We start from the raw sequence: 8,310 nt of genomic DNA on the forward strand, positions 1-8,310 counted from the left end.
GTCTTTAATAAAGTCTTGACCTATCATCCATCAAGAAAGGAAATAGGCAAGTAGTATGAACAAAGAGGTTACACACACACACATCTATAAATAGATTATAAATATATAAAACATGCTCAAGCAGCTTTGTAATTACATAAATGCAAATTTTAAAAGGACACTATTTTTTACTTAATAGTCTACTTAGATGGGGCGGCCGCCCAGAGCCGCCGCGGGGGCGGCCGGGTGCAGGGCGCAGGGCGCAGGGGCCCAGCTGAGCCTGCCGCGGAGACGACGGAGGCGGACGCGAGGCGAGCCCGGCGGCGGCGGCGGCTGCGGCGGCGGCGAGGGGAGCGGAAGCCGCGTGGGATGTTCAGTCATGAAATGGGTGCGCACCGAGCAGATCCAGATGGCCGTTGTCCTGCTACCTCAAACGCCGGCAGTACGGGGATGCAGACGGCCCACTGAAGCAAGGCCTGCGGCTGTCACAGAGCGCCGAGGAGATGGCCGCCAGCCTCGCAGTCCCATCAGAATCTGGTTGTGCCAACATAGTGTCTGCAGCCCCTTGCCAGGCAGAGCCCCAGCAATATGAAGTACAGTTTGGACGGCTGCGGAATTTTCTCACCGCATCCTGCTGCGTAGCATGAAAGGTACAGACTCTGATAGAGAACTCAGCATCAGCCACGGGGAGGTACAAGTTAAAGTCTAGGAGATGGTACCTCTCAAAGGAGATAACAGAGAAAGATTCTGACTCCCAGCACAGCCACGAAGTGATGCCTCTCCTCTACCCTCTCTTTGTCTACCTCCACCTCAACCTAGTCCAAAACAGCCCGAAGAGCACTGTAGAAAGCTTTTACAGCCGCTTCCATGGGATGTTCCTGCAGAACGCCAGCCAGAATGACGTCATCGAGCAGCTGCAGACCAACCAGACCATCCAGGATATCCTGTCTAACTTCCGGCTACGGGCCTTCCTGGACAACAAGTACGTGGTCCGCCTGCAGGAAGACAGCTACAACTACCTTCTCCGCTACCTCCAGAGTGACAACAACACCGCGCTGTGCAGAGTCCTCACCTGGCACATCCACCTGGATGTGCAACCCGCCATGAGGACGGACTACCAGCTCTACGCCAGCGGCGGCTCTTCCCGGGGCGAGGGCGGCGGCCTGGAGCCTGCCGACGTGCCCGCGCCCACCCTGCAGAACGAGGCCGCGCTGGAGGTCCTGCAGGAGAGCATTAAGCGCGTCAAGGATGGCCCCCCCTCCCTCACCACCATCTGCTTCTACGCCTTCTACAACACGGAGCAGCTGCTGAACACGGCAGAGGTCTCCCCAGACAGCAAGCTGCTTGCCGCTGGCTTTGACAACTCCTGTATCAAACTGTGGAGTCTGCGTTCCAAGAAGTTAAAATCTGAACCCCATCAAGTAGATGTGTCCCGCATCCACTTGGCTTGTGACATCCTGGAGGAGGAGGACGACGAGGACGATAACGCGGGAACGGAGATGAAGGTCCTGCGGGGACACTGCGGGCCAGTGTACAGTACCAGGTTCCTCGCGGACAGCTCAGGGCTGCTCTCCTGCTCTGAGGACATGTCCATCAGGTACTGGGACCTCGGCAGCTTCACCAACACTGTGCTGTACCAGGCCCACGCCTACCCCGTGTGGGACCTGGACATCAGCCCGCACAGCCTGTACTTCGCCAGTGGGTCCCACGACCGCACGGCCAGGCTGTGGTCGTTTGATCGGACGTACCCACTGCGGATCTACGCTGGGCACCTGGCGGACGTGGACTGCGTCAGGTTCCACCCTAATTCAAACTACTTAGCCACGGGCTCGACCGACAAGACGGTCCGGCTGTGGAGCGCCCAGCAGGGAAACTCGGTGAGGCTCTTCACGGGCCACCGCGGCCCCGTGCTCTCTCTGGCCTTTTCCCCCAATGGTAAGTACTTGGCGTCGGCAGGTGAGGACCAGCGGCTGAAGCTGTGGGACCTGGCGTCCGGAACCCTGTACAAAGAGCTGCGGGGCCACACGGATAACATCACCAGCCTCACCTTCAGCCCGGACAGCAGCCTGATCGCGTCGGCGTCCATGGACAACGCGGTGCGCGTCTGGGACATCAGGAGCGTGCACTGCAGCGCGCCCACCGACGGCTCGTCCAGTGAGCTCGTGGGCGTCTACACTGGCAGGATGAGCAGCGTGCTGAGCGTGCAGTTCATGGCCTGCAACCTCCTGCTGGTGACCGGAATCACACAAGAAAATAAGGAACATTAATTTTCATCTTCCATGTAATGGACTTGGGCGTGCAAAAGTCTCCAGGTGGCAAGTCTTAGGACAGACGGATGGAATCACTGACTGACTGTGAAAGACTCCCCGCATCCCCCCCTCGTCCCTCGGACATCCCGAACCCGCCACCCTTCGCTCAGCCCCCAAGTGTGGAAGGACAGGGAAGGAAGGGCAGTGATGGGGAACGAACATGAGATCAAGAATCACGGAGATCTCACTGTGTGCTCGTGCTGGCCCCTTCCTGTCTCTGGAGCCAAGATGCCCTTGCCTTGCTGGGGCTGCACTTGGCCGGAGGAGGTTTCCTGGGTGCCCTCCCCGGGAGCAGTGCTGCAGGGTCACTGGGTGGAAGGGACTCTGTCTGGGCAGGAATGCGGGGGCGGGAACTAGGAAAGGGGGAGGGGTCATCCTGGCAAATGTCTTTGCTTTTCCGTGATTACAGAGAACCAGGATTTTTTATTATTGTTATTATAATTATAATTATTATTATTATTGAGAAGAGGAAACCTAGCACTGGCAGAGGGGGCCTTCTCTGCTCTCATCTTTCAGGTTTTACTCCTGGCACTGGCTGTGATACTTGGAATTTTGAGGTTCAGGGAATTCAGAGAATTTGGTTGCATGGTGTATTGGGAGAAAGGGAAAATTTCTGGGTGACGGATTGATCACTCTGGCTGATCTGTTTCTAGAAGTGAGTAGGTAGATTTGATTGAGAAAGTCTTGGGCTCTTGCAGTGATGGTGGGGAAGAAAGATTCTTTTCTTGCCTGCACTTCTGTTCACAATTCTCTCCCCAAAAGGACAGATTGTGGTAAAGAAATGAAAATAATTGAAGTGAAAAGTCAAAAGATAGAATTAGAAAATGTTGAATTTCCATATGATTCTGAGGTGTGGCTTTTCCAATGTCTTTTTCTCCTGAGATCATCCCTCCCACCTCCTGCTTTGCAATAGCAGTTTAATGAACAGTCTGTGAAACAAATCTTAAGTACAAACACACACATCAAAAACTACGCTCTGAGGATAAAGCGATTTCTAATTTGTGGGAAAAGGATTAAATATTTCTGTTTTCTGAAAAGAGTTATTTTGTATTTTGTTTTCTATTAAAATGTAGTTTCAAAAAAAATAGTCTACTTAAATCGGTCTGATTATAGAGTTTTGAGAAATCAGGGCCACCATGTTCCACGTGTTGCACAACTCCAGGAGTGACCATTTATGTAGGATTGTGTGTTGCACATTTTAGAAGCCATGTGGAAAACATGCCATCTCAAAAACTCACTATTAATGGCACTGTAAATGAATATACACTCATGCTTTATATGCTCTAGCTTTACAAGTAGCATTTCAACTTTAAGAAAGTATCTTACTCATAGCCACTGAGAACAGCTTTACAGGCTAACACACTGTGCAACCTCAGAGATTTCCATTCCCATATCTATGATGTGAATGACACCCCCACAGGAGTTGGGCAAATAAGTGGCCCCTGACTTGGATAGCTTCTTATACACGTGTGCAAAGACATATGTGCAAGGATGTTCACAGAATAACCAGAAAACTGCAGGGAAAATGCCATTGAGTAAGGAATTACATTACTCTCGGTACATACACGGAATAGAATAAGAGGCAGCCATTTGAAGAATGAAGACTGGTACTATAGTTGCTGATTTGGGGTGATCACTAAGGTACATTTTTAAATTAAAAAGCAAAATTCAGAGCACTGCAAATACATGCTCTCATTTGTATTTTTTGGTGCCTGTGTGTTTGTTTAAAGATATATAAACTTTTTAAAGCAGAGAAATTTTTCAGAAAAAAAGTAAAAGGAATTTATTAATAATGCTTGTCATTAAGCAACTGAGAGTCTGAAGTGGGGGAAGGTAGTTATCAATGTATACACTTTTATGTTCTTTGAAAATGTTTTAAGTTCATATACTACCTTTCAACAAAATAAACAACTTTATAAAAAACAAATTCATTTTGCACCATTCAAGTTGGAAACAGTTATATAAGATTAAGGGATCTCAAGGAAAAATGTTGCAGCAGACGAGTTATCTCACTGGCCCTGATTATCCAGAGAACATCAAGACACCATTCCCAGCAACACAGGCACAGATCAGTAATAAAGGTCCAGAGAAAATCTCATTAATGTCCAATGACTGGGTTTATAGTAAGCTAAAGCAATCAGAAAAAAAAAATTGCTTTAATGGGATATTTCTTAATCAAGCATTTCCATATAGTTCAGTCTTCCATAATTCCAAAATCACAAATCACTTGAATACATGTGTGTGTCTGTGTACATATATATATATATATATATATATATATATATATATTCATTCTTCTCTGATTATAAGCTTTGATTTGGTGTATATTCTTAAAGAACTCAGCATGATTATAATGTATACCAGAGATTTAAAATTGCTGGATTATAAGAAATGGAAGACTAAAGGCAAGCAGATTACTACCAGGTGTGCAGGTGTACGGCCATGGGCATTTGTCTATCTGTTGGGGGAGGAAGAGGATGAGCAGCAGGAAGACCTTTGCTAAGCAGAGTAACTTCAATGCCTGCTTCTCTGCTGACGAGGGGAATAAGTTTTATTTGAACAAAGGAAACTGAAGAGGATTTCAAACTGTGCTAAATATCTGTATGTAGAAAAGTTGGCTGCAGGGTTTCTTAGAGAAGTCAAAGGAAATACTAATTGTATCACCATGGCAACAGTCTGCCTAATTCTGCTTCTGCCTCTGCCTCTTCACTTTCTTACACTAGCCTTCAACTTTCAAATCTTTATATGTCCCTAGTATAAACAGGCATGAGCCTCATCATGAAATAATAATCATTCTTTCCTTTCTCTCCTATTCCATCAATATATGTGTAAAGTATCTTTCTGATTTAAAATCAAAACCTCTCCTCTAAACAAGAGCTAACTGATCAGGTGGATTGAATCTACCTCTGGTGGCACAGTCTAACCAAAACTGCTTTTCTCCTGAAGGGTAATGATTTTCAGATTGTAGTAGGCTGGAAATATGCCCTCCTCCCTCAAGATATATCCACTTCCTAATCCCTAACCTGTCAATATTACTTTATATGGGAAAAAAAAAAAAGGCAAAAAATGTAATTAAGTTAAGGATATTGAAAGGTAGACCTTATCCTGGATTATACCCAAATGCTCACTAAATACCATCACAAATGTCTTCATAATGGAGAATAGCATCCTACAGTTGTATGGGAAGCAGAATTTATAAACAAAAAACTTGGACATCTAAACAAAATGTTGAAGGTGTGGCCTAGTTTCTTCTTGCTGCTCATTGTAAAATTAGAGGACAGAGATAAATTAAAGAAAGAATTGTTAAACAGAAAGAAACAGAACTTGACGATTTGAGAAATTCTCAGCCTCCCTAAAACGCAAATGATGCCACAATTAGGAGATTCACCATTAGGAAAGCACGCTCTGGAGAGAAGTCTAAAGATATCAGTTGGACAACCTTTCGCTAAAGAGATGAGGTGTATGACACATGGATCTACTCAATCATTTCAAGGAAGCCAGGAACTGAGATGGGATCATCCAGGAAAGATCTGTGGAAGGCTCTCTTATTTAGGCCCTCCTATGACACACAGGAGGCCCACAAAGTTTTTAAAAATGTTATATCAGGAGAAACATTGTCAGTTTGGACTGAAAGAGAGAGATAAAACAGCATGAAAAAAGTCTACTAGACTCCCTAAATTCTACAAACAGGAAACATGCTTATAAATCTACTCAACTACAAAAATGTGCTACCCTTCAAGAAAAAGGAAGAATGACTTTGAGGGTGGAGTCATGGGTGTAAAGGGCTACAGAGCTGAGTTGCAGAGGATTATTCTCAGGCCTAGAAACCTGATATTTGTCTTTCAGGATTTTATTTAACCCCTTTATTTCTTCCACTTTCATTTTTTTGGAATGAGCATGTCTATAACTGTTATAGTATACCTGTCTTCAAATTGAATTTTGGAAGTATGCATCTTGTTGTCTAGCTCACACATAGATAGATGGAGGTAAACTTTGCCCCAGGATGAATGATACCCAACCAGCACCTATACTTGATTTAGATTATTTACAGGATGAGACCTGCAGCTTTTGAGCTAATGTTATTTAGATGAAATTTTGGACCTGAGTGGGTACTAAAATGAGTTAAGACATTTGAAGGTGTTGGAATGGGCTGGCTGTGTTTTGCATGTGGAATAGAGGTGAATCTTTGGCAGCCAGAAAGAAAATTGTGGCAAACTGAAAAAATGACACCTCAAAGATATATTCACTTCCTGATCCCTGAACATATAACTATTACCTTCTATGGCAAAAATGTGAATATTATATTTTGTGGCAAAAATGTGATGAAGTTAAGCGTCTTTAGAGAAGGAGCTTATCTTGGATTATCCAAGTGGGCCCTAAATGCCATTACAAGTGTCCTTATAAGAGAGAGTCAGAGAGATATCAGTCAGACATACAGGAGACAAGGCCATATGATCACGGAGGCAGAGATTGGAGTGATGTGGCTACAAGTAAAAGAATGACAACAGCCACCAGAAGCTGGAAGAGACAAAGAATGGATCCTACCCCAGAGCATCAATAGGAAATGTGCTCCTGCTGATATCTTAATTTTGGACTTCTGGCCCCCAGAACCAAGAGAGAATAAATCCCTATTTTTTTAAGCCACCCAGTTTGCAGAAATTTCTTACAGCAGCTCCGGGAAACTAATATAGAGTAAATAACAAAGAGTGTGGATTTAATTAATTTTATTATAAGAATGTAAAAGCACTTAAGAAGAAGAAACTCATATTTAAAACATTTGTTTTTCATTCTAACTGTCTTTCCTGATATTCTGGCAAGTAGAAACTGTTGAGAAGATTTCAACCTGTTGTTGGTCATGGAGAGGAAAATAATTGCCTACAGACTACAATAATTGAATATCAAATTTTTCTTTTCCTTTCGCTCCCAAGCAATGATACCATGAGAAGATCTGCAGAAACACCTTTACTAAGTTAAAATGTATTATTACCATGCTCCTGGATTTTAGAAAGAGCAAAGGCAGGGTTCAGCTGAGACAAAATACTTGTGTGATTTCCAGTCATTTGATCTTGGCAAAGGCATTTTCCTTTTATGAATGTCCATTTCCTCGTATTAAAATGGGTATGGTGAATTAATCCCATGGGGTGGCTATCAGGTTTATATATAATATAAACTTCTGTTATAAACAGAAGTGACACATAACAGGCACCCAAAGATATCATTAGCCCAATCATCAACTGGATAAGAAGCTCATATTTCATCCCTTTTTGCTTTGACTTCTAGGAGACTCAGAAAAACGTTTCGTGTTTGCTGTAATAACTCATTAACCTGAGTGATTAGTGTATGGTGGTTTATTTTTCTATTAATATTTTAAATTTCTGCTAACAACTTTATTGTATATTTTCTTATCATAAGCTGCTATCTGGAAACAGATTAGGCAGCTATAATTAATAAATGATAAATTTTGATCTATTCATATTGTCTGTGAAGATGCTTTTTATATTTCCTATCCTGTGTGTGTTTGCTTTGGTAGGGAAGGGCGGGGTGGGGGGTGGACTCAGAGCATTTAGCAGAGACAAATGCTTGCTCTCTTTAAACAATAAGCTAGGGGAATTACACTCACCTTGGGAAAAGACACCTTTCTTTAGTATGAACATGTTTAGAAATGTAGCAAGGCCATGGCCACTCTCTGTGCATGAAAGAAAAACCTCTGCAGGAAATACTAAAGAGCTGCTTGTGGGCATGCAATGCTTAGAATAAGTAACAGAAATGTGTGTGTGAGAGAAATGAAGTTTGTATTCTAAATATCAGTTAGCCAAGTAAAAATTGACATTTAAATCTCAAAAATTAATGTCCAAAATATGCAAACAGCTCACATGACTCAATAATAAAAAAGCAAACAAGCCAATCAAAAAATGGGCAGACCTAAATAGACATTTCCCCAAAGAAGACATGCAGATGGCCAATAGGCACATGAAAAGATGCTCAAGATTGCTAATTATTAGGGAAATGCAAATCAAAACTA

General features: G+C 43.5%; 1 pseudogene; it reads left to right on the top strand.

Annotated features, from left to right (window-relative positions):
• The first annotated feature begins 358 nt into the window (after positions 1-358).
• LOC130859445 (TAF5-like RNA polymerase II p300/CBP-associated factor-associated factor 65 kDa subunit 5L) lies at positions 359-2,246 on the top strand (annotated as a pseudogene).
• The last annotated feature ends 6,064 nt before the right edge of the window (positions 2,247-8,310 follow it).

This window comes from Hippopotamus amphibius, chromosome 8, assembly GCF_030028045.1.
Source record: "Hippopotamus amphibius kiboko isolate mHipAmp2 chromosome 8, mHipAmp2.hap2, whole genome shotgun sequence".
Classification (NCBI taxonomy): Eukaryota; Metazoa; Chordata; class Mammalia; order Artiodactyla; family Hippopotamidae; genus Hippopotamus; species Hippopotamus amphibius.